Source organism: Lynx canadensis, chromosome B1 (genome assembly GCF_007474595.2).
Source record: "Lynx canadensis isolate LIC74 chromosome B1, mLynCan4.pri.v2, whole genome shotgun sequence".
NCBI classification, from domain to species: Eukaryota; Metazoa; Chordata; class Mammalia; order Carnivora; family Felidae; genus Lynx; species Lynx canadensis.
The window spans coordinates 191018211-191046199 of NC_044306.2; the positions used below are offsets into that span (position 1 = coordinate 191018211).

At 37.1% G+C, this 27989-nt stretch overlaps 1 pseudogene; it reads left to right on the forward strand.

The window, feature by feature from the left end:
* Positions 1–6457: 6457 nt before the first annotated feature.
* Positions 6458–27989, forward strand: part of LOC115513094 — a 34194-nt pseudogene continuing 12662 nt past the window's right edge.

Consider the following 27989-nt stretch of genomic DNA (forward strand, 5'->3'; position numbering starts at 1 on the left):
AGAGAGAGAAAAGTGTGAGTGGGGGAGGCAGAGAGAGAGGGAGAGAGAATCCCAAGCAGGCTCCACACTGTCAGCACAGACCCTGATGCTGGACTCCATCTCACAAACCATGAGATCATGACCTGAGCCAAAGTCAAGAGTCAGATGCTTAACCGACTGAGCCATCCAGGCGCTCCTCAATTTTAAACAGAAGGAAGTGAGAATGGCCAGCGCTGTACAAAACCACCTGCATGCTGTACGGTGTTTTCAGGTTCAACGGTATAGACCCAGTCTCCAGAAGTTTACCTCCATTTACTCCCTGATGCTTATAATACTTCCATAGTAAACTTAAGGTTTTAGTACTTATTAGGATGTAATTCTCTCTAAGCAGGTAAGTTATTACTAGACACTGATAAATGAACCTTTAACTTTCATGAGAGGGATTTAGGGAAGGCTAAAACAAAAGGACTTGAGGCTTAGAGATTGAGAGAAAATGTAGGGCAACTGTTACTGACAATAGGAATAAGACAAAACACCGAAACAACAAGCAAGAACCCTACAGTCTGGTGCAAGTTGAGGCTACCAACACGAGTTTGCTAGACTAAAGGCAGAAATGGAAGCAGAAGAGTTTCAGTTGTGGCATAAAATCCCATAGTGAATATATGCCATGTGGTAGCTAAGCAGGTCACTATTTTCAGGCAATTCTATTTGCTCCACTTACTCATTATTACAAATATTGTTGTGAATCTCCTGACACATAAAGGGTTTTTTTTTTGACTCATGATTATTAAGTTAGATGGTTATTTTCTTCTCATATTTTCTCACATGCCCTCTTGAGTTGATGTATAATATAAACATATTTATCTCCTACACCTTTTTCCTCTGAGTTATATGGTGATTATTCTCTATCAGTTTAAGTTTTGGAGCTTCTGTATACTTCTGTCCTCCAGTCTTGATGATCCAGGATATTGGAGCCTCTATGATGGGCTCTATAAATAAAATGTAGAGAAAAGGATAATAGATACCTGATAGTTTTGGTACCATATTGCACAAAACACTTTTATCAGATAGTAAATTATAGGGAGAATAATATTTTGCTTAAAAATTTGCTGAAATATCAATCCAAATCAATCCAATGAGTCCTTTCCCAATTTATACTCTCCATGGTCACTATTACTTTGGGGATCATGGTTGAGTAGAGCCTGGATAATAGCCTCCTATTCATTGCTCTCTCTAAACACTTAACTCCTCACTGTTTCATTCAGTTCCACTCAAAATTCCCTAGAAATGCTGAGTTCTCTCCTGCCTAGCTTCTCCCACATGTAGTTTTTTTCAACTTGGATTAATTTCCCCATCCCCTCCTACCTAGCTAACTCCTGCGCACAATTCACAACTTGGTGTAGATAATATCAGAGGAACCCCCCCCTGACTAATTTTCACCTTGTATTATAGCTTCCTCTATATTTGTTTGCCTTCCCAGTTGGACAATACATTTCCATACAGTGATGAGTGTGTTAGCCATTATTATATCCCTGGCACCTAGCATGACACCTCATACCTAAAGTGCCCAATAAATATCAAATTACAATGGATGAGGCACAGTAATGCTCTATGTCATGTTACCTGTAGACACACACTATTGCTTATCTCATATGTTTCCCCTGTGAATTATAATCATTGTTAATCAATGCCATTCTACTCTGTAAGGTCTACATGTGAAGTCAAATTGTCCCTGCAAGGATATCAAGAGCTAGGCATGCAACGGGGAAAGTGTAATTCTGAATCCATGCTGTTAGATGTGCAGGTAGATTTTAAGTGGTATTCTTTAGTTGACACTATACAGATTGATTGTTCAGGTAATGATCTTTTTTCCAGCTTTGTATATCAAACTATTACTGGCATACAACATATACAAGTTTACCATATACAACATGATTTGACAGATATATATATATATATATATATATATATATAGTGAAATAGTTCTAACAATAAGGTTAGTTAACACCTCCATTCCATCACATAGTTACCATTTTTTATTTTATTTTATTTTATTATTTTTTAATGTTTTTATTTATTTTTGAGAGAGAGGAAGAGAGAACATGCGCAGGGGAGGGACAGAGCGAGAGAGGGACATGCAGAATCTGAAGCAGGCTCCAGGCTCTGAGTTGATAGCATAGACTGATGCAGGGTTCAGACTCACGAGCCGTGAGATAATGACCTGAGCCTGTCAGACACTTAACCAACTGAGCCACCCAGACACCCCTAATTACCATTTTTTAATGTGTGGTGAGAATACTAAAGATTGATTCCCTTAACAGCTTTGAAGTATATAATAAAATATTGCTAATTGTAGTCACTATGCTTTATGTTAGATTCCCTAAATTTACTTTCTTATGGCTAGAACTTTTTACACTTTGACCAACATCTCCTCATTTTCCCTGACCCTGAAACTCTGGTACTACCATTCTACTTTATATTTCTAGGAGTTTGGCTTTTTAAGATTCCACATGTAAGTGAGAACATACAGTGTTTGTCTTTCTCTGTCTGACTTATTTCACCTACTATAATGTCTTCAAGTTCCATCCGTGTTGTTGTAAAAGGTACGATTTCTTTCTTTTCTTAAAAAAATTATATACTACTTATCTATTTATTTCTTCATCTGATGATGGATACTTAGGTTGTTTCCATGTCTTGGCTATTGAGAATAATGCTGCAATGAACATGAAATTTCAGATATCTCTTTGAGATGGTGATTTCATTTCTTTCAGATATATGCCCAGGATGGGGATTACTAGATCATACAGTAGTTCTAATCTTAAATTTTTGATAAAACCCCATAATGTTTTCCACTGTGGCCATACCAATTTACTATCACCAATAATGAACAAGGGGTTCCCTTTTGTCCACAGCTTCTTCAACATTTATCATCTCTTGAATTTTTGATAATAGTCTTACCAAAAAGTGTAAGGTAATAAATATCTCATTGTGGTTTTGTTTTGCATTTCCCAGATTATTAGTGATGTTGAGCATCTTTTCACGTACCAATTGGCCATTTGTATGTCTTCTTTGGAAAAATGTCTTTTAAAGTCTTCTGCCTACTTTTTAAAAAAAATTTTAAATTTTTATTTTCTGCTATTGAGTTGTAGTTTCTCATGTAGTTCTTATTAACCCCGTATCAGATGTATGGCTTGCAAATATTTTTCCCCTTCCAAGATTAACTTTTCATTTTGCTGATTGCTTCTTTTGCTGTGTAGAAGTTATTTTAGTTTGATGTAGCCCTATTAGTTTCTTTTTGCTTGAGCACTTCATGTCATATCCAAAAAGCCAATGCCAAGACAAATGTCAAGGAAATCGTTCTTTATATTTTCCTCTAGAACTGTTATGGTTTCAGGTCTTACACTGAAGCCTTTAATAGATATCAAGTTAATTATGAGAGTAATGTATAATCAGGGTCCAATGTCATTCTTTCACACGTGAGCAGCCAGTTTTCCCTACACTATTTATTGAAAAGACTATCCTTTCCCCACTGATTTTTCTGGGCTTCCTTGTCAAATTTTAGTTGACCATATATGCATAGGTTTATTTCTGGAGTCTTAATTCTGCTCTGTTGACCTCTATGTCTGTTTTTATATCAGTATCATATTCTTTACATTACTATAGCTTGTAATAAAATTTGAAATCAGGAATTATGATGCTTCTAGCTTTGTTCTTCTCTCTCTGCATTGCTTTGGATATTTGAGGTCTCCATAAGAGTTTTAGGATGTTTTTAAATTTCTGTGAAAAATGCCATCAGGAATTGGCATGGTGCTGGGGTGAGGTGGTTCTGGGGACTGTGGTGAAATTGGGTGCTCACATCACTCCCCTGCGATTGGGTAGGTGTCTCTCTCTGTACTGGGATGCTTGGGCTTGAAAGAGGGTGGGTTATGGGAATAATTTGAATCTATCTTTCTTACCCTCTTAAGTGTGTCTTGTCTTATTTCTGTGCTTTACTTGTATGCTGTAATCTTTCCCCTAGAATTTTTTTCTAGATAGTTCTTTTTTTAATTTTTAAATGAATGTTTATTCATTTTTCAGAGAGAGAGAACAGAGAGCATGAGTGGGTGAGAGGCAGAGAGAGAGGGAGACACAGAACTTGAAGCAGGCTCCAGACTCTGAGCTGTCAGCACAGAGCCTGACGTGGGACTCGAATCCACAAACCTTGAGATCATGACCTGAGCTGAAGTCGGATGCTTGACCCACTAAGCAACCCAGGAGCCCCTAGATAGTTCTTTAAACTGATGTTGAGGGGGTGGGTGTGACAGATGAGGGCTAAAACTCCTATGCTACCATTTTGCTAATGTCACTCTTTAGCCAACTCTTAAGGAAGAAAATATGCAAAATGTTATCAAGACTTATAAGCCTATTGCTCTTAGTGATATTATTGATATGAGGAATGTAAAATGAAAGGGTCAAGATATGCAACATACATATTAAGACAATAAATACAGTAGTGCTTTCTGAAGAGTCAAGGAAAATGAAGTTTGATGAATGTGAAATTTTTCCACATCCTAATATTTAAATACTTTAAGATAGATTTAAGACTGAGACTTTGTGTTTTACAATGGGTAAAGGCAATGTAGAACACCCATTATATAGCTATCTTTCTTCCAACTTATGGATGGAAAACAGAGTCATTGAGATCATTACATTCTCTTGGGGAATGCAAAATCATCAGTGTCTGCTTCAGCGTTGATCACCAGCAAGTATAAGCATATTTGGGGTACTTGAAAAATGCATTTGTTTCACCAATTACAAATAGAATACTTAAGGGGAAAGTGTCTTTTCGAAATTATGCAATGCATCCGAGATTTATTATCCTTCAAGACCATATATGAAGGAAAAAGACCCTATATGAGTGCATTTTTATATTTTTAATGATTAATGAGCTGTGACAAAGTAGTTTGAAGGAGGAGACAAAGTAGAGGTAGAGAAATGATCAATAATTTATGAGTAAAGAATAAATGTTCTGTTCAATAAGTATAGACTGGAATGGAAATTACAGAAGCGTATTCTAATTTTTGCTAACCATTGAGAAACTACTATACAAGAATATTTTCCATTTCTTACTTTAATTCCCCATTTGTAAATTCACCAAAATGTGACCTGGAGAAAAGCATCAGAACACAAATTAGGGCACTAGGTCTCAGGTCATCCACCAACCAGCCCTGGGAGACTAATCAAGCCCCTAAGCCTCCCTAAGCTTCCGTTCCTTCATTCCTTTTAATTCAATGACTATTTCTTGAGAGTGTAGGGATGAGAATCTCAGATAACACAGAACACTTGCTGTCAAAAAATTTCTAGTCTATTTAAGGGACAAGTGAAGCAATTGTACAGCTACCCATAATGAGACTTTGATCAAATGGCCCATCATCTGCTACCATTGGTAAAAGTTTCCCTCATTATAATAATTCATGATGTGGACCCTCACATGCACCAAAGCAAGAACTCAGCTGGCAAACAGAATTGCTTTGAATCACTCCCATTGCCTCAGGAAAAATACATCACCTCTCCAATTCTCAGTCACCTGATCTATAAAATAGGCAGGAAGGTAACTATCTTAAGAACTAAAACAAACAAAAATCTGCATATGAAGTACACAGAACATTGGCACAAGAGATAGCAAATTTATTATCTAAATACTGTACAGATTTGCTTGATGAAACTTATCAATCCAAAATAATGATTGAATCATCCAGTAAATTCTTGGTTCTGCTGATGACCCATCATGTGACATCAGGCATATTATTGTTTTCACAATAAGATGGTAATGTCATTTACCTTGCAGGATTGATAGAAGAGTTAAATGAGATGACACTTATTACTAACCACAATATCTAACCCATGGTAACTGTTCAAGGAAGGTATTTTATTATTATAAATATTAAATTAATTTTGTTCCTCTTTTCCTTCTGTCATTCTTTTTTGAAAAATAACAGAAAACAATAAATGGTAGTTATTACTATTAATATTAGTAGTCTATTTATCAGCAGCACGGTATGTGGAAACTTCTTAAGGAAGGGACATGGACAACTTAACAGTAGTACTCATGATTAAGTAAGGTCATGAAACTGGTTATTATAACCTGTTGTAATCTAAACCTGAGAGCTGTTTGATTAGTTGACTTGTCCCTTTATTACTGATGTACAATTTCTCACCCAACTGATGAGGATATTCAATCAGGAAAAGTATTCCTTTCCACGGAAAATGACCCCCTAGGATGGACAGAGTGTAGGTAACTAAATGAGAGACCTATAAATGGCAGTGGGGGGTGGGAAAGAGTCTGAAGATTTTGAAAAGCAGTAAGTAAAAAAAAAAGTGACAGTTTGTGCTGGGTGGAGGAAAAGTAATACTGTCGTACAGTGAGGAAATAGAAAGTATTTCTGGGAAGTAAAGCTCCACTGATGATAGTAGGCAGCTGTGTGGAGCCTCGGAGACTATGAAGAGTGTCAAGACCATCAACATGAATAAATTGGAGGTCAGGGGATCATGCTGCTCATCAGTCAGTGTCACTGGTGATGAATGTTTGCAGGGGAAAGGTCAGTGGATGAGAGGTGACTGGAGTATTTGAGGGAACAGTGCTCCTCTGTTAAATAGGAGGCTCTTGGAATACTGACATGTGATCATTAAACCTGTCATGTCAGTAGGCAAGGGCCAAAATCAAATCAGAGGGAAGACTGCAAGAGTTTTAATAGGCTGAAAAAAATGGATCAAAATTATTAAATGTCTTTCCATTGAGCTATTTTATTTTTTCAGCTATTATTTTTAGGTAATTCATGAGAAAATGCCAATTACCGTATTAGAACACACTCCTTTCTTCAAAAACAAGTACTCTATATCTAAACAATTGCAAAATAAGCCAACTTTTTGTTTTTCTGTATAATTTGTTTACATATCTCTGATGAATGTACACTTGTAGAGCTGTCATCGGTGGATGTAATCTCAGGTCAAGAGCCCTGGAGACCAAACACAGTGCCAGAATTAAGGAAGGTTCATCTTTAAGCAGGTGCATATTATTTGTGTGAACTGGAATGACTTAATGTATAGAGTCGGTGTAGATTTATTAACTCATTTTTACATCATGTGCAAATACATGTATCAGGACAGGTCTGAGGATAAGCAGAATGAACTGGATGCACCCAGACCAGTTCTCAGAATTGTTATCCATATGTGTCAGTCCCTACTCCTTAATTTTTCTGAGGCATAGTTTCTAATCCTGAAAAATGGGGAGGGTAAACCCTATCTCAGATCTGCTATTATCATTAAATAAAATAATGTGCAAAAATATTTGGGAAATTGAGAGACACATGTTAGGTTATCACTAAATGACAGTGTTTATGTGTGTTTATGTGTATAGGTCACAAAATTTGGCCTTATCCCATCTTAAATCCGAATACTGACTTCATGTGTAAAATTATTTCAGCAAATATCTGTTGAGTCTCAGGTACCATTTACGTGCCAGAGATGCAGCAGTGAGCCAAACTGCCAAAGTCCTAACCTCATAAAATTTACATTCTAGTGGGAGGGAAACAGAAGATAAAGAATACAAACTGGATGTGCAGGACGATGCTAATACATCAAGGGAGGCAATATGCACAGTGCCGTCAGGACAAAGATGGAAAGGACTATAAATTTAGAAATATATGGTCGGTGGTGATTTTAGAGGGAATGGCTGTTGTCCCTCACGAAGATGAGTGAGGGAGCCATGTGGGCAACAAGAGTAGAGCATTTTAGGCAGAGGAAGGAATCTGTGTAAAGTGTTGTGAGTCAGAACATGCGAGGAGAACAGTGTGGCTGAAGCAGGAAGAGCAAGAGTGACTGTAGTGGGGAAAAGCCCAGAGATGTAGCCATGACTGGATTCCATGGGGCCTTGGAGGCCATTTGAGGGGCTTTGCTCTGAGCTCCAAGGGAGATGAGAACCACTGAAAGTTACAAACACAGAAATGACAGGAATTAACCGAATATTCCGGTTGCTCTTTTAAATATGTCTCCAATAATCTCTATTTGAAATTGCCACAATACCCAGTGGAGAAGTTGCTATTCTTGTTGCCATGATTCAGGCAAGGAAATGGAGGAGCAGAGAGATGAGGTCATTGACCAGTGCCACAGGGCTAGTGATAGCTGAGTTGGGTTTCCAGTCCGGGCATGTTCAGTGAACAACCTGGGCTTTTTCCATTTTCAGTTGTGTTGGTTCTATTCCTTGCCATGTCTCATCTACACCTTTGTTGGGTAATAATACTTTTATGTTCATTTCTTCTGTTTTGTAGTCTCTATTTTCAACTCATCTTCTCAGTTTAGCATGTCGTTGTGAAGCATGTATGTATGTATTTTAGATTAGAATCTTAACAAATTCTAATCTTTTTAATAAACAAGTTGTAATCTTTAATACAACACTCCTTAAGAAGGCACACTTTTCCTTGGATTATCTGTTCTTTTATTTCTTCTAGACTGTGTTTTGTTTTGTTTTCTTTTGTTTTGTTTTCTTTTGTTTTGTTTTGTTTTGTTTAATGTCATTTCCCTTTACTTTCCTCTTTTCTTGCCGTCCCTCCCTCTATTCCTCTTTTCTTTTCATCCTCCTAATTTCCTTCCTTTTTTCCTACCCTCCTTCCTTCTTCCCTCCCTCCCTCTCTCCTTCACTCCCTCCCTTCCTTCCTTCCTAATTTCCCAACTTTCTAACTTTCTAACTTTTTAACTTGCTGTCTCTTTTTATTTTCTGAAGTAAGTTAGGTATTTCTTATATATATTATGTAATTTATCCTACTATATTGTTGCCCATATCTGTCTTTCCTTTTTTTTTATTCATCCTAACACAGAGTCCTTCTAATTTGTGGTGGCTCACCTTCCCAAAGCATAGCCTCCAGCAGCAAGTGCTTGGAAGCTTATTAGAAATGCACCACCTCAGGCTCTGCCCCAAGATCTGTATTTTTGCTGGATCTGTAGGTGATCTGCAGACACATTAACATCTTACAAGCACTTTCCCTGCATAATAGGAGATATGGCATAGGACTTATTATCCTTACTCACTGTCCACTTGTCTCTTAGGTAGAATATGCTTTTCAGATTCACATCTTCAGGAAAGTTTAATTGCAAATATAATCCTATAGCCATCATCAAGAAAAAAATTGAACTGATGTCACTAAGATAACAGCATAGAAGTCCCCAGCCTGAGACCCCACAAAGATAGTAATTACACAGCTATTCATAAATCAAAATAGTTTTGGGAGAGTTCAGGAGTCTGCAACAGAGGGGAACAAAACACTGGGGAATAACCACACAAAATGGGAAGGAAGAATGCCATGATCTTATACAGAGAACATGCTAAAGACTCCACCACATAACGTTTAGACCACATAGAGGAATTCAGTAGTTTCAGGGCACAAAATCAAGAAAAAAATCAGATGCATTTTTATAAATTAACAGTGAACAATCTTGAAAAGAAACAAAGAAACAATTCCATTTACAATAGCATCAAAAACAGTGGAATACTTAGAAAGTAAAAGACTTATACACTGGACACTATAAGACATTAATGAAAGAAATTAAAGAAGAAACAAATAAATGGGGAAAAGGTATATAGAGTTTAAACATTAAGAAGTTAGGAAAGAGATTCAATGTACATGAATCAAAAGAATTAATAAGGTTAAAATGTTTAACATATCCAAAGCCATCTGTAGATTCAATGCAATCTTTATTAAAATTCGAATGGCATTTTTCAAGAAATAGAAAATGTTATTCTAAAATTTGTATGGAACTTCAAAAGAGCCTGAATAGCCAAAACAATCCTGAGACAGAAGTACAAAGCTTCACACTTCCTGCACTTAAATTATATTACAAAGCTACGTTAATCAGAACAGTGCATAGTGTCATAAAAACAAACACATTGACCAATGGAACAGAATTGAGAACCTAGTAATAAGCCCATGCATATATTGTTAGCTAATATTTGGCAAGAGAGGCTTGAATACTCAGTAGGGAAAAGATAATCTATAATAAGTAGTATTGAGGAAACTGGCTATTCACATGAAAAAGAATGAAATTGGACCCTTATCTTACACACTCAGAAAAGTTAACTTGAAATAGACTGAGGACTTAAACATAAGACCTGAAACCATAAAACTCATCTAAGAAAACATAGGACAAAGTTCCATGATATCAGTCTTAGTAATAATTTTTGCATATGACACCAAAAACATAAGCCTCAAACGCTAAAATAAACAAATGGGATTACACCTTAATAAACACAGCAAAAGAAGCAATCAACAAAATGTCAAGGCAACTTATGGACTGTGAGAAAACATTTGCAAATTATATATTTAATATTTAAAATATGTGAGATACTTGTGTTACATGGCCAAAAAGTAAATAATTGAATTAAAACAATGGGTAAAATACCTGAATAGACATTTTTCCAAAGACATACAAATGGCCAATAAGTATAGGTAAAGGCACTCAACATCACTAATCTCTGGGAATGCAAATCAAAACCACAGAGAGATATCAACTCACATCTCTTGGAAAAGACAGATGACAAAAATGTTGGTAAGTCTGTGCTCTGATGGTGGGAATGTGAATTAGTATTGTCAGTATGGAAAACAGTATATAAATTCCCCCCAAAACGTAAAAGTACAAGTGCAATGTAATTCAGCAATCCCACGTCTGGATATTTATCCAAGGAAAATGAGAACACGTTATCAAAAAGGTATCTGTTCCCACTATGTTCACTGAAGCATTTTTCACAATACACGAGACATGGAAACAACCTGAATGTCCACCAATAATGAAAGGATACAGAAAAGGTAGTGTATATGAATAATGGAATATTATCAGCCATTTAAAAGAAGAAGGGGCGCCTGGGTGGCTCAGTCAGTTAAGCATCAGACTTTGGCTCAGGTCATGATCTCACAATTGGTGAGTATGAGCCCCACGTCTGGCTCTGTGCTGACAGCTCGGAGCCTGGAGCCTGCTTCATATTCTGTCTCCCTCTCTTTCTGTCCCTCCTCCCACTCATGCTCTGTCTCTTTCTCAAAAATAAGTAAGCATTTTTTTTTAATTTATAAAAAATAATTAAAGGAAATTCTGACATTTGTAACAACATGGATAAAACTTAAAGGCATTATGCTAAGTTAAATCAATCAGATAGAGAAAGACACATACTGTGTGATTTCACTTGTATGGGGAATCTAAAAAAGCCAATTTCATACGAGCAGAGAAAATGGTCATCACCAGCAATTGGGAGGTGGGAGAGATGTCAGCATCTGACTTGATAAAGTTATGATCTCACAGTTTTGTGAGTTAGAGCCCTGCATCCGACTCTGTGTTGACTCTTTACAGCCTGTTTGGGATTCTCCCTTCTCCCTCTTTCTCTTCCCCTCCCTTGCTCATGCTGTCTCTATCTCTCCTAAATAAATAAATAAATAAATAAACAAAATAAATAAAAATAGGGGTGCCTGGGTGGCTCGGTCAGTTAAGCATCTGACTTCAGCTCAGGTCACGATTTCATGGTTCATGGGTTCAAGCCCCATGTCGGGCTCTGTGCTGACAGCTCAGAGCCTGGAGCCTGCTTCAGATTCTGCCCCTCCCCTGCTCTCTCTGCCCGTCCCTTGCTCATGCTCTGGCTCTCTTTCTCTCTCTCTCAAAAATAAACATTAAAAATTTTAAAAATAAATAAAAATAAAAATAAACGTTCTCACCATAACAACAATGAAATCGTAATTATGGGAAGTGAAAGATGTGTTGAATAACTTTATTGTCCCAAACATCTCTCAATATACACGTGTATCAAGTTGTCCCAGTGTGCACCTTAAACATGTATCACACCGTGTAATATGTCAATACAGCTGAAAAGGAAGAAGAAATTTATCTAAAAGTCTTGCTAAATAAAAGTGGAGCCATTTTCTACCCCCATTCTCTCATTCTTTACACATGGAAACATGAATTTTATAAGCTGCAATCTACAGCTTTCACTACTTTCAGGAATCTTTCAGTTTTTGCTTCACTAATTATTTTTTCTGTAAATGTACATTTCAAGGATGCAATGAGCCACTGTTGTCTCCTTCCTTTAATCTTCCTTCCTATCCTGATTTTTTAATTTTAATTTAATTTTAATTTTTTAAGTTCATTTATTTATTTTGAGAGAGAGAGAAACAGAACATGCGAGTTGGGGAGGGGCAGAGAGAGAGGGAAAGAGGGCATCCCAAGAACACTCCGAGCTTCCAGCACAGAGCCTGACACAGGACTCGAACCCACAAACCGTGAGATCATGACCTGATCAAGAGTCAGATGCTTAACTGACTGAGCCACCCAGGGGCCCCCTTTTTTAAAAAATATTTTTTAAAATAGAAGTCACTAAATATTCTCCTGAGAAGAGGTACTGATAGAAAGGAAGAATGCTGTACTCATTCTTTCTCAAAAAGTCTATCCAGTTCTTCAGTGTCTGAGACAAGGGCAGAAAAGGGAGGAGAAATAACATGTCTCCTTCCCCCCTTCAGCCCAGTGGGTTTACTCCATTTCTGATGGCAAAATATGCATTGGAAACCAGCTGTGCTTCTTAGGTCATTGCTATAATTAGAAAATCTTTCCAGATTCTGGCAAAATCCAACACTGAGGATTAGTTTTCAGTGTTCTCATAAGACTCAGAGAAGTGAAAATACCTGCCCAAATTGCTAAGTGATAGAGACAAGAACCAAGATGTTCACACACACACACCCACACACACACACACACACATCCTTCTAATGCTTTTCTACTAACATGCTCTAACATTTTTTTTTAATTTTTAATGTTTATTTATATTTGAGAGAGAGACAGAGCATGAGCAGAGGAGTGGTAGAGAGGGAGCCACAGAATCTGAAGCAGTCTCCGGGCTCTGAGCTGTCAGCACAGAGCCTGCCACAGGCTCAAACTCAAGGGGCGTGAGATCATGACCTGAGCTGAAGTTGAACACTTAGCCAACTGAGCCAGCCGACCCACCCAAGCACCTCTACATTTTTTAAGCAAAATCTGAGGAATACCAGCACAGGTACTCTCCAATGGCATTAGTATCACTCCATTTCACATTTCACTGCATTTTTTTTTTTTTTTTTTTTTTTTTTTTGCAGCTTATGTGGTCCTATATCTTCTAATTACATTTCCAGGTCTCAGCCACCACAAACATCCACAGATCAACATCTTTTCCTAAACCATGGCCTCCTTGTGGTTACATCTGGGGCCCTCTTCCTTCAGCCTCAGCTGTTTGCATCCTGCTGTGAGAGACTGAGCCCCTGGGTGCTAAACAGCCACATGCCCAGAAAAAAGACCAGCACCTGTCTCTGCTCCTGAAACCTTTAATTGGTCTGTTCATGTGGTTTATTCATATCAAAACAGAGAATAAGTTTGTTCATATCAGGACAGAGAATAAGGGGAATAAGAACCTCTCTTTCCAAAATAGTTGCATGTTTCACTTTTACCTCATGCCGTGGGAGTCCTAGACTTACAGAGTGTAAAGCAACATCCACCTTATAAACTCGGAGATGTTTGGCTTAATCTAAATTAGCTTAATTGCATTTGTTTTGTGTAAATTTTTAAAACCACAATAATATTATTCATAGATTTGAGTCCAATTGCTCTGTGTTTTCTAGGCCACTATTACCTGCTTTTTGCCATCCAGTATTTTACTGTGAGTCCTGCAAGTGTTATAGATTTTGAAACGTTCAAGGACTGGAAATAGCAAATGGGAACTTGGGGGGCATTATATCAACCAAATCATTATTTTACTTGGAAAATTTAACTTAGTCAAACCAAATAGTAATATAAGATGAAACCCATGTGTATTCAACTGCCAAAAAGTCTGTTTATTTTAAATGGCTTTTATTTCCTCTAATAACACTCCTGGAATATCACTTATAGCATATTCACTTTTTTAATTGTAGTATTTTTAGTTTTGGATGTCCTGAAGATATATGTGTGTGTGTGTGTGTGTATATACACACACACACACACACACATACATACACACACACATACGTATATAAAACTAATTAGTCCTCAGTGCCTATTGATTAAATTCATTTACATTTCATAGTTCTGGAGAAAGGAAAAACATATTAGTGGAAAGTTATTCCAGAATACTACACATAAAAAAATGAATAAAAATGAAAGAAAACAGTTTAAAATAACCAAATGCTCAATATAGACTCTTATTGCCAATCAATTTTAACATATTCTAGTATTAATCATCCTGTTTAAAACTATACCCACAGATATTTTTCTCCCTTTAGCAATTGCCTTTTATTGCCCCATTAATTTAACGTGGTGAATATGTTAATATTGTTGACTTATCCTAGGCTTGTCCATAGTGTCTAAACTATCTTTGTAAAGGATCTTGTATGCAAAATTTATTTCTAAGAACTGTTTATAAATTTTGAAGTGCTTTGGGTCAATTCAATAAGCATAATGTCAGTAATTACTCCAGCAATAATTATGCAGTAGGAATTATATGCCAGGCATGTCTGAGACTCAAAAGAGTCAGAAATGAAATGGCAGTCAATTTGAGCTCATTGACAATGGAATGAGATAAGAATTTTGATGATATTGAGGTGGTAAGGCATAAGTATTGCTACTATGCATAAAGCCCTGTGATACAAAGAAGCTTATTTGTTTGTTTGGCATGTTTGTTTGTTTATTTACTTATTTATTTATACCTATGTGTAGCTTACAATCCCATAGGATACATTAAGTTTGTACCTTAGTTGAAGAAGACTAGATTTTTCCCCTAATAGATCCTATCTTCCAGCCAGAGGGGAAGGAAGACATATTACTAGCACCTGGCTAATCAATGGATATCTTTTTTGTTGTTTTTGCCTCAGTGTTGTCAGTATTTTTGAAGGGATTCTGGAAGAAAAGACTGGTAAACTGTTTAAAGGGAGAAAAACCTGATTGATTAGTTTGTTGGCTGTATCTTTGTCAGAGATATAATTATCTTATTGCACTCCGGTGTGGTTACCCATAGGCTAAATTTAATCTCATGTTGAGGAGCTCTTTCTTTGAAGGCGTTTGGTATTTCTGGTATCAGTGTCATCAGCAAAAGATTTAGAGGCTGCATGCATTTTCTATGGCTGTTGTACCAAATTACCACAAACTTAGAGGCCTAAAAAGATAGAAACACATTGTCTTATGGTTCTAAAGCTGAGCTGTCTCAAATGAGTCTCACTGGGTGAAAATGAAGGTGCCATCAAGGCTGCTTTCCTTCCAAAGATTTTGGGGGATAATCTGGTCTTTACCTCCTTCAACTTCTAGAGACCAGCTGTATTCTTAGCTGATGTCCATTTCCTCCAATTTCAAAGTCAGGAGGTCAGCATTTCCAAATCCCTTACTGACTCTGATGTCTTCTTCTGCCTCCCTCTTCTATTTTGAAGGACCATCTTGTAATTACATTGAGCCTACCTAGATAATACAGAGTAATCTCTTTAAGTCAGCTGATTAGTGAAACTAATCACATTTATATCCTTAATTCTCCACTGCCATATAACCTAACATATTCAGAGGTTCTGGAGATTAGAACATGAACATCTTTGGGAAGCCCTAATTCTGCCTACTACAAACGTTTGACCAAAAAACTCTGAGTCCCCTATTCTTGGCTATGAATTTCAACTGGTTTTGGTGGACTCTCAGATACGTGTATACAATCACCTTTCCTATGTCTAGGAGCCAAGTAAAGGGTCACTTCCTGGATTATGAAGCAAAGAGGAGTTAGACTGATCTTGATTTTTCATTCCTGAACGCTTAGCAAAGTTATCTACCTCCTTCCTCATGGTGCTGGTCATGTTGCAGGCAGTAAGAGAACAGTTGTGAATCCAAATTTGAGCATTAGAAAAATAGTACCACACTGAAGCCAAAATGGGATTGATTTTTTAAGGAAAAATGTTCATTCTTGGGAACAACCTTTGAGACTACAGGGTACTGACATGCATCTACACTTGCCATCATTCATTGCTTGCTAGTATTGGAGACATTTGGCTGCATTTTGTAATATGGCAGCTTTCTTTACATGCAGTGGTCCAAAAATTAATCGAATGTGATATAAAAAGTAACTTAGTATAGAAAACCCCATAAAGTAATAAATTCAAAGCACTATGAAGTGAGAGTAATGAAACTTTGGGGCAAGAAAGAGACCCTGTGTGGAAATTTTTAGTGTTTCTCCATTCAGCTACACTCATGGATATCCTCACTTGATGTACTAACTTGCTGTCATGATCAACTGGCCATTGTTTCCAAATCCTCACTCCCCTCCATATATTAGAATTGTATATCCATGTCCTTTGTTATAGGACTATGTATTGTTTCCTGGTGTGAACAAAGTGTGTGTTGGTGCTTTGTTGATATTGGACTTGGCCATTTTACCAATTAGTTGAATGTGGATGGAAATGACAGTATGTGTGCTATGTACCTATACCTTAAGAGGTACTGCATGTTTCTCCTTTTTATCCTGGGCTCCTGCATTTTTTACGATATAGGTAATGCTCCAGATAGCATCTGGTCCAAGAAGAATGAATGACACATGAAACAGACCTATGCTCTACCCACAGCCTACAATCCTGTGCAAGCATGTAGTCATGTAAGCAAGAAAAATACAGGGTTCATTAGTCACTAAGATTTTTAAGTTGGTTGTTTTACCGTATTATGGAAGACGGTATCTGATTACCACAATATCCAAAATTGCACTAAACAAAAATTTCTCTTGATTGTATCATCATGTTTTCAGTAATGCAAATCAAAATGAATCATCCTTGATTCTACTATTTTTGTCAACTTCCATATATAATTAGTCAACTAGGTCCTATAAATTATCCCTACAATTTTTTTCCCATATTTGTCCCTTACTTACTAATCATCTGCCACTGCTATCGTTCAGGTCAGCATCATTTCCCTGCTTGATAATAGCAACAGCCTCCTAGCTAGACTGCCTTCATCTCAAGCATTCCAATCCATTCTTCACAATGATCAAGAGTCAGAAAGTGCCAGACCCCTGAATAGAATTTTTAAGTGTCTCTCTATTCCCTATACAATGAAGGTCAAACTCATTGTTGTGAAATGTGCAGTCCTTCATCATCAGATTTCTGCTTTTCTGATTACCATGTCATTCTTCCACATTATCCTATGCCCAACCCCAGTCATCAAGTCCCTCAACATGTGATTTATCAGTCTTGTTTTTGTGTTTGTTCAAAAACAAAATTTCCTTTTTTAGAAATGTGCTTACTTGATGCATTCATAATCATCAATTAAGTATGCTCTAAGATAGAACAAGTCTTTTATTTTTTTTTTGTAAAATATTTCCTGACTCTCTTTGTCCAGACAAAATCAGATGTTGCACTCTTGACTCATATAGTCCATTGCACAGGTTATGACTATAGTACTTATTATACTAGAACTGACAGAATATCTAGAGCCACTGTGATGTACATGGTCCTAATGACTTGAACAGGATCTGGTAGATTACTTTATGTACTCATTCCCTCATTCATTAAAAAAAAATACAAACGAGAACTATGTATAATAGGTGATGCTTTAGGCATCGTGGATAAAACTGAATGAAATCAACAAAGGACTCCTACCACCTCCATTACCATATAGTGTGCAAGCACAATATTAGACACATTACATATTAGATGATTTCATTTTCTCAATCACTGAAAATTATGTAGCGTCCTTACTTTACATGTAAAGAAAGAGCCTGAAGCTTAGAGAATCTAAGAAGCAGGAAGTGGTGTGATTCCTCATTCAATTTAATTATTCTTTGTCCAGTTTTTCTTTCTCACCTAATACAGGCCAGTAATGGAGCTCTGTGAATGCAGAAGTGGTTATAAAGACACGGTTCAATTATTCTTTGTTGTAAAACAACTGTAGGACATGGTGATGTAAAACTGTTATTTTACCTTTGTTCTCAGTTTTGTGAGAAAGGAATTCAGATGGTTGATCTCTCATCCACATAGTGACAATTATACCCAGAAGATCCACTTCAAATGACTTCTTTACTCAAGCTTGTTGCCTTAGTTCACTTTAATGTCTCTCTTCTCTTCTTTTGCTTCCCTTCTCTTTCCTTCTCTTCTCTTCTCTCTCTCTCTCCCTTTCTCTTCTTCTGACATATCTCAAACTCCAGGCCTCTAACCACTGCTTGGACTTTCTGAGAACATGATAATTTCTGGATAATAGCACATAAAATTGATTTCTTTCTGTCATGAATATCTCAGCTTCAATGTCAAGACCTCAGAGAGGTCTTTCATAATGACCGATCTAGGATAAGTCAGTCACTATCAATTATTTCACTCAGTAGTAATTCCTTGCAGAGAATTTATCAATATCTTACATATTATTTATTAATTAATGTATTCCCCATAATTTCCACTTGTTTATTCATTATTTAGCTAGTAAATATCTATGGAGAACCCACAAAATGTTAACCACTGTTGTAGAAGTTTAGCAAATATCAGAAGGAAAAACAGAGTATTAAGACCCTTGATGGCATGGTGTATCCCCTCTAGAATGTGTATTCCATAAGGAGAGCGGTCTAGTCTGTCTTATTCATAATTGTATATCCAGAACCTAGAAACATGTCTTACATGTAATAGATGCCCAATAAACATTTCTGACTCACCAAATGAACAAAATTACAAGCTCAGATCAAAGGGAGAGGAGAAATCTTGGGATGATATGAGAAACACAGCATTATTTTTTGAAACTCATTATTATTTGAAGATCATAGGAGACCTCCTTGTGGAAGTGATATTGAAGCTCAGAGTTGGAGGATGAGTTGAAGTAGTGACAACAGCATCGTCAGTAGAGATGAGTTTTTCACCAGAGGGATCTGCCTCTTAGTGATAGAAGTTAGACTTGAGATTCAGAAGAAAGGGGAGAATAATAAGAAGAAATATATAATTTGCTCTTTAGAGCTTTCACCATTAAAGCTTAGATCTATATTAATTTTTATATTAAAATAATTGTAACTTTATTTTGAACTCCTAGCTGTTGAAACCATACCTTATAATTACATAGGAAGAAGGTCTTCATGATCACCACAGTGCATTGACTTTTCAATGAAGGCTTTTTAAATTGTTGCTCCCAAATGCTAAACCTGTTTTTGAATTAAATTGAATCGTTATTTTCAAGGGACAATTCGTAATCTTCTTTTAATCATAGATTCAAGATGTATTGGAATTTTACTTAGGATCTTCAACAACTCTTTAACATTACCTGAAGGATGTGTGTTTCAAATCCCTTTTTACCTCCAAGCCTCTTTTCTCAATTACCATCTATCCACAGGCTCTTTATATGATTCTCATAAGTCCTGCATGGTCTCAATAATTCCAAGACTCCAATTTCTTCCCTGACCTTGGGAAGTCTTCTGTTTTAAAGATACGACAACCACTTTGACTCTCTTTTTTCAGGATCAGAGAGAAAAGCACTATTTCAAGATTTTATCCACATTTAGTTTTGCCTTCTATAACATGTCACTGCGATTACTTTTAGTTTCAGAAATAAGTTCATGTATGAATTATGAAACCACCAAGAAATACAGAACATTCATAAATTTGATAAATACTCAAACACTTGGATATGTTCATGAAAATGTAAATATTTAATAGTATGAAAAAAAATCAGAAATTAAAGCCAGAATTTTAAACACCATAAAACTATATGCTATTATGTGTAATCTCAGATCTCTGCTCTTTGAAGTGCATTAGGTAAAGTCACAAGCCGATATTTCTGATGTGTTGTTTCATAACAAGAGTCTTATATTAAGTCTTGCTGTCCCTGTATTCTCATGGAGGATGGATAATTTGGTAAATTATGAAAAAGAAACTGGGTGGTCAGAACTCAACCCCCTAACCATTCGGTTTTAGAGTATGGTCTCCAATAAGCTTATATTTTGGTCCAGTTTTGTCTATAATGGTAAATTTACTGGTAAAAGTTCCTCCTTGGTGTATGTGTGTGTGTGTGGTGGGGGGTCCTACCTATGACAAGGTAAGCCCTGATTCTGAGGAAAAGTCTTTTGTTACCATACAATGAGCCATTTTTTTCCAGCAGCTCCACCAATTACGTGAATGATGTTTTTATCTCCATATGATGAAATCCTTTTCATATATGTTAACTTGTTCGGAAGTTGGATGGGAAATAGGAATATAATTTAATGAGATCCTTCAAATATCAGTGCTGTAGGACTATTGCAGGAACCCTATGGGTGCATATGTTACTAAAGTTCCACAGAACTGAGCTCCGTGTTCTTGTTTTGGGGTTAAAAATATTTGTGCTCTTGGGTAAATCATTTACACTCCATTGGCCTCTGTTTTTAGTCACTAAACTGAGGGGGGATAAGCTTAGTTCATATATTTCAAACCCTACATTTTCCACAATCCCAAGAGGAAAAGTGGAGGAAAACCAGGTAGGGAAGTCATTTTGGAGTCCCCACATCTGCTTTAATAAGGGCAGCCCTACTCTAGCAAATATTGAGCCTCCCAATAGGACTTTACAGCTAAATATTTGAAAACCATTCCACAAGGTGATTTCTATTATATCTTCCATTTCTAAAACAGTGTGGCTCCAAGTAAAATTCACAGGCAGTGACTTAGTATAATAGGAATTATTCAGGCTTGGGAGCAAAGATGGACCTAAATTTGGATCTTGACTCTAACATACACAGTGACAGTGGGCAAGATGCACAACAGAATTCTTGGATGCGTGGATAGCTAGCAAGATAGAGATATGCCATTCTTGTTTACTTTAAATGGAGTAGCATGTGGGCAATCCCTGAGATCAAGGAGAGTTTTCAATAACTGCTAACTCATTCCTATTCTCTCCTTTCCATTTTCCAAAGGGAAAGCCTGTTCAATAATAACATCAAATATTTATACAGTATTTTAACCATTTTTACACATGCATTGTCTCATTTGACTCACATGGTTCTCCAGTGCAAGTCTACATTAATTTCCTCCTTTTTAAAGTGAGGAAACCAGCTTAGTGGTCTGCTCAAGTTCATTTAGCTAATAAATGGCAGCCTTGAGGTTTGAACCTGGGCTCTGCAATGCTGAATCCGTGCTAGCTCCCCTGGACTAATAAGGCAGCTCTGAATGAGTCATACATATTCAGTTTCATCTATCATCATCACTTCTTCTGGTTCAACTCATCCATGTGACTCCTGTAAAATGAAATTGGCAATTGTTTATGGCACTGGCGGTGGGTTGCTATGTCAGCTCATCTACTGAGGCAGCCATTGTGAAATAACGTGTGCGGTGACCCCTCAGTGTGAAGTCTAGCACCTATGTCATACTTGTCATTGTTCAGCACAAATATCTGTCCCGCTACTCCTTAAGTACACTTTCCAAGTACTCACTTCAAGGTGTTTTCTCTCAAAGCAGTCCAACTTCCAGGTTTGGGAAAAATGCAGACTGATAAGCATGGCTTACCATGTGTAAGCACAATACTTCATTTTTATTCCAGGTGAAATATTATTGAGAATAAAAACATTCCAAATGATTTGCATGAATCAGCTGTTAGTATCTGTTAAAGGATGCTGTCTGCATAATTACTGTTGATTTTGTTATAATCAACCAAATTCCATAGAACATCTAACCCAATTCTGCCATTTCCTGTAATTTCTGCCTATGGGACAGTAACTGTTTTTTAGGTGAAAAACAGAATAAGCAATGGGACCCTGCTTACTGTAATGATATTTTTATTGCAAGTTTGCTGGGAATATAGTTCTTACAGTCTCTTTGAACTTACCCCCAGTAACATTAATTTCCCTCACCCTTCTTACTCTCTATTCTTTCTCGGACCACTCCTACAAAAACAACAAAGAGATAAAAATGATAAAAACAAGGTAAACAACAGCAGCACATACTCACAAACCTAGCTGGCAAATGAAGGAGGGTGAAATATGACCTATTACATTTTATACTGTGCTTTTCATTGACGCTTCTCTTCCTTGCATACCCCACATCTGGTCCTAAGTCAAATCCTGTCATCTTAATCTTAAAAAGATATCTAGAATTTGATCCTGTTCCACCATCTCCTATTCACTGACCATATCCACTGTCATTGATTATTCCAATGGCCTTCTAACTGACTTTTCTACATTTTCTGTCAACAGAGTCTCGTGGCAATACAACAGACGAGGTGATTTTTATTTAATGGAAACCAGATACCATCCTTTTGCTCTGAACCCTGCAATGACTGCCTGTCTCCCTCAGTCAAATAGCCAAAATCTTTGCAATGCCCTAAGAATTCTTGTGAATTTTGGCCCCTTGTCACTCTTTTTGCTACTCTCCCGGTGTTCCTTCTCTTCTAAACACACTGATTTCCTTGTTCCACAAACACATACCTGGCCTCAGACACCTCCTGCCTACGGTCTTTGCACATTCATTGTCTTTACTTGGAAAACCCATCTCTGAGATCTCAGTGGGACTCTATCCCTCCTCTCCCACAGGGCTTTAATCAAATGTTACCATTCCAGTGAGGCTTTCTATAACCCCTCTAAGATTTCTCTTGATGTTCCTTATCCCTTTTTCTTGTTTTATTTTTGTTCTGAGTCCTCACTACCACCATCATACTACATATTTTGTCCATGAATCCTGTATAATTTCTGCCTCTCACCTCTAGAAGATAAATTCCACAAAGACGGGACTGTATCTTATATTGTTCACTACTTTATCCCTAACACCTAAGCCAGTGCCTGGTGCTTGGTAGGTAAATATCAGGTATTTGTTGAATGAGCAGCTTTTCCCACCATTCACTTTACAGATTGAGCCCTGATCAGTACAAAGAGGCCAGGTCTCTCTGTAATGCATACCCTTCAGTATCTAGAGTTTGATCACATGACTTCTGAAAATATCAGCTGTGTGACTTTGCACACACCATTCAGCTTTACACACCATTCAGCTTTTTAGTAAAATGAAAACATTCATATGGAAGTCATCTAGTAACTGTCAAATTTAAATGAGAAACTGTGTAGGATAATTATTTTAAAATTTTGATATGAATATTTATGTTGTTATCATTGTATAATGTTTGATTGCATTAGCTATTCATGATAATTTTCTATTTTTATATTTTATATACATAAAATATATTTTATTTTATATATTTTTATTTTCATTTTTAATTTTTTAATGTTTTTATTTATTTTTTTGAGAGGGAGAACTCAAGCAGGGGAAGGGCAGAGAGAGTGGGAGACACAGAATCGGAAGCAGGCTCCAGGATCTGAGCTGTCAGCACAGAGCCCAAGGTGGAGCTCGAACCCACAAACATTAAGACCATGACCTGAGCCAAAGTTGGATGCTTAACTGACTGAGTTACCCCGGCATCCCTATGATAATTTTCTGATACAGTGGTAAGGATGATCCCCAAAAGCATGGAAAGACTTTTGATATGGGTCAGGTTTGTTTTTTGGTTTTGGCTTTTTAGGAGTTACTTTTTACTAATCTTATTCATTTTAATAAACTTTTTTTTTCTTCCATTACTCCTCCTACCCACCTCTTACTGCACTCAGTAACAATTTACTTACAGGTTTCAGTCAAAAAAGTTACTTCCTCCGTAATATCTTCCCTGTCTTCCACACAGATTAAATTGGATTTATATTTTATGTGTTTATATAGGATATAAAACTTTGTCATTCTAAATTTCATAAATGCAAAAAAATTATTCAGTGTATATCTTCTCTAAGTACCACAAGGAAATGAACTAGATGTTTTGTTCCCATTCTATTTCCAGCATGAGGCACAATATATAACGTAGTAGCTTTGTTTGGCTAAGCAATAATGCATTTTTAGAAAAATTTCAATGTCAGTGATATATCTCAACTTTGAATCCTTGTAATACATTTCACCTTTCTATAAGGGCATTATTTTTTCCTCTTAGTAGACTTTTTGTTTATATGGCTTATCTCCTTGATTCTTATTGTCTAGATGCTTATCACCTTCATGTTATCCCCCATATATTTAGCAAGAATCTACTAAAATAATATTTTGAGTATATTATGTATGATAGGCAATTCTAATTTGTTTAATTTTCTTATATTTTTGTTTCATGTTGCATGTAGTAATTCATATGGTATACCTACCCTGATATATGTGTAGTTTCTCTAATATTAATCTCCATTTTATAGAAGAGGAATCTAAGCTACAGGAAAGTCAGATATCTTGCCACAGAAGTAGGAAATGCAGAGCCAAAATTTTAAGTAAAATGGTGAATTTCCAGAACTTATATTCTACCAGAAACATACAGAAATGAGTTAAAAAGTTCCCCAGATGCTGAAGAAATAATTATTTAGTGGTATGGAAAAGTATAACTTCATTGATAATTTTGATATAGTTGTTACTAATGATTAGACTGCCCACTGAATATAATGAAAGTCTTGACACTCAGTAAATTCTAGAAAAAAAAAACTTTTTAAAAATAAATAATGCTTTGGTTTTAGTACATAGGTTATCAGAACTATATATACTCTCTCCACCACACACACACACACACACACACACACACACACACATTCACAGATGTTTGTGTGGGTTTTTCACCCTGTTGACTAAAACTCACATATGTGTATGTGGGTTTATGAAAAAGAAAAATACAGGGGTGTCTGGGTGGCTCAGTCAGTTAAGTATCAACTTCAGTTCGCGGATCATGAGTTCGAGCCCACATTGGGCTCTGTGCTGACAGCTCAGAGCCTGGAGCCTGCTTTGGATTATGTGTTTCCTTCTCCCTGCCCCTCCCTGGCCCGGGCTCTGTCTCTCTCTCTCCTTCAAAAGTAAATAAACCTTAAAAAATTTAAAGAAAAAAAAAAAGAAAAAGAAAAATGCAGCCCCAGGGTCACTTTGAAACAGAATGACATAGTTTGTGAGGTACAGTAAAATAAAACAAAATATAATAAAATAAATGTGCTATGTTCCACTTTGAGAAGCCACCTAAAGAGGAAAAGTATTGTATCTTTCTTCAGCTGTAAGAGATTCTGTGTGTGTATTGACTGTCCTGCCAGCTACATCCTGGCTCCTCTATTCTTGCCCTCCATGTTTGACAGCAGCCCATGAGCAGAATGGAAGTTTATAATGAATCTGTCTGCACGAGAATTGCAGTGCTCTTTGCTACTGTTATTGCAGCCAAGGTCTAGACTTCCTGGCTGTGAGCTGGCTTCTTCAGTTTGATTGTCCAAAGAATGCCAACACACATCCACAGAGAAGGTAGAATGGCCAGATACAGAGAGGATGACAAAGCTTTATTAGTTTTGCTTCTCTCAGAAGAAAAAGGGAATGGTTCAGCAGCTTCTCAAGAAGAAAGTGCCTGTGAAGGAAATCAAAACCAATCCAGATAAACTTATAGATGTTTAGGAAAAATAAATTTGGAATTGTTTTTAGAAAAAGATAAAGATTTAAAAGAGAAGGCTCAAATGGGGCACCTGGGTGGCTCAGTCGGTTAAGTGTCTGACTTCGGCTCAGGTCATGATCTCACGGTTCGTGGGTTCGAGCCCTGCGTCAGGCTCTTTGCTGACAGCTCAGAGCCTGGGGCCTGCTTCAGATTCTGTGTCTTCCTCTCTCTCTCTGCCCCTCCCATGTTCACACTATGTCAATCTCTCTCAAAAAAAAAAATAAACATTAAAAAAAATTTTTAGAAAAATAACAGAGAAGACTCGAAGATGTTTTGTCCCCCACATACATTCAGCATATCTGATGAAGAATAAAGAAGTATTTGATGTGGACAAGTTATCTATACCTGAATATGGCTTGTCTCTTGGTCTTGCTGTGGCACCACAGGTAAGATTTCTTCACAAAATGCAGGAAAAAAAAACACCAAAGAATTGTTAGTTAAGATAACAAAGTAGTTGTGCCAACAACTTCCTCCCTCACCAGTGACGAAGTGGAAATTTTCTCACTTCATTGAGAAAATGTCCATCTTTCAGAAAGGGGGTAAAGGACTAGAAGGGTCAGAGTACAGACTGGCTAATGGTATTAGGGACAAAGAGGAAGAATCGAAAGTAGATGAGGAAGAAATGGAAGAGCAACTGGGAAAAGCAAAAGGTTGTCAACCTTCATCCGTTGCTAACATTGACGAGACAGAGAAGATCAAGGAAGGTCCTATGCAGTTCCCGGACAGAGATGAGGAGGAGGAAGAGATATGATGCTGATTTCTTCAAGGTGAAATGGCACAATGTTTGGGTTGGACCTTAAAGAGCATGAAGCAGCACAGAAGAAAGCAGCTTCTAAATCCAGTGTCAAGGAAAGAGTGGCCAAGTTTGCAGAAGCAAGTTGTAATGACGAGAAAATTATATATTTATATATACATAAATGATTATATAAAGTTAAAGATTATAAAAAGTTACACAAATGTATTTGTTTATTCAATGTACATTCACTTACATTATTTCCTGGGGAACTTACACGTGTAAATGACTTAGTTCACAATAGCTTCTTAACTCTGTATGTAGTGTCTGCCATGTATCTCAAGAGAGTTGTTAAATTTCTATAGTCAAAAACGTAAATGCAGCATGAAGAGTTTGTATTTCATAGAAATATGGAGCTGGAAAGAACTTTAAAATATAGGTGGTCTCTTCTCAGCTCAGAGAATGGAGGCACAGAAAGGTTAAGGGACCTCGCCAGCATGACACAGAGCACTGATTCCCAGAGGAGTGCTCGGACCATGTTACTTCTCCATTAATTCTCCTGTGAATCATTTTACAGCCTGAAGACTCCCTGTGCAATAAAAGTTTATTAGCCATGTGTCAGGAACTTTGCTAGGTGCTGGAGTTACAGCGATTTATGAGACATAGCCTGTGCCCTAAAGGACATCACAGTCTAATGGTAAAGGTAGGCACAAAACATGCTACAGAATCTAATAAGTGAAATGCATACAGAAGAGAAACACATAGCCCAGCATAGAGGGGTCACAGCAGAGATATTAGAGTGACCTCCAATCTGAGTCTTAAATGATAAGTGGGAGTAGAATTTTTCCAGGCAGGTTGTGGAGACAGGGGTAGGAAAAGGTCCATGCATAGGAAAGGATTAGCTAGGAGATACACATAAGAAAAAGCAGTGTGCTATGTTGGAAAGAGGGTGAGGTATAGACAAAATATAAGCATTTCATTGCTGCTGGAGTATGAAAGGTGAAGAGGAAGTTAGCAGGCAGTAAGTCTGCATGAGTAGGTCCAAACCTTGAAATGCCTAGGAGGCCATATTTAGAAAATGTGGAGTGATTGGAGAATTTTCAATAGGAGTGTCATATTGGGTTTGTATTTATGGGACCTTGGTCCCGGCATGCTCTAAGGAGTCAAGGAAAGCAGAGAGATTAGCTAGGAAGTTGGTACACTAATTCAGTTTTGAGATTTCAGAGACATAAATTAGGGCAGAGAAATTGAGATGCAGGCAGAGGAGACAGATGTAGAGAGATATAGATAGATAAGAATTATGAAGGGTTTCTTACATAATGAGAGTTTCTAGAAGAGCAAGTTTTGATCTTCAAACTGACCCCAAAGGAGAGAGAAAGTAGGCTTTCTTATAGCTCACCAAGATGTAGGGTAGAAGGGGACAGTGGGGCAAGAGCAGGAAAGCTGTTCACAACCAAACGTTAAACATGGAGCCACACCCTTGATTTACAAATGGATTCCCTTGCCTTCAGTGGCCAAGCATTCCATGATAAATAATAAATAAGATAAAAGTCTAGAAATGGCAGAGCTAAGGTGTTTATGGTCTTTAAGCTTAAACTATTCACACATAGATTCCAGTGACCAGGAGTCGCAAAACCAGGAAATCAAGGATGGCAAAGGGGCAAGCCATCTAGGACTCAAGAAAGATTTCCATTTCAGAGGGGCAGTGGAGCACTCAACCCAGAAACTAAACCACGAAGTTACAAATCCAGCCAAAGGAAGAAACATAAGAAGGTAAGATCCAAATGCCAAACCTGCTGCTGATCAGAGGTTCACAAGTCGTCAGGAATTTGGCCAGACTAAGCCTGCA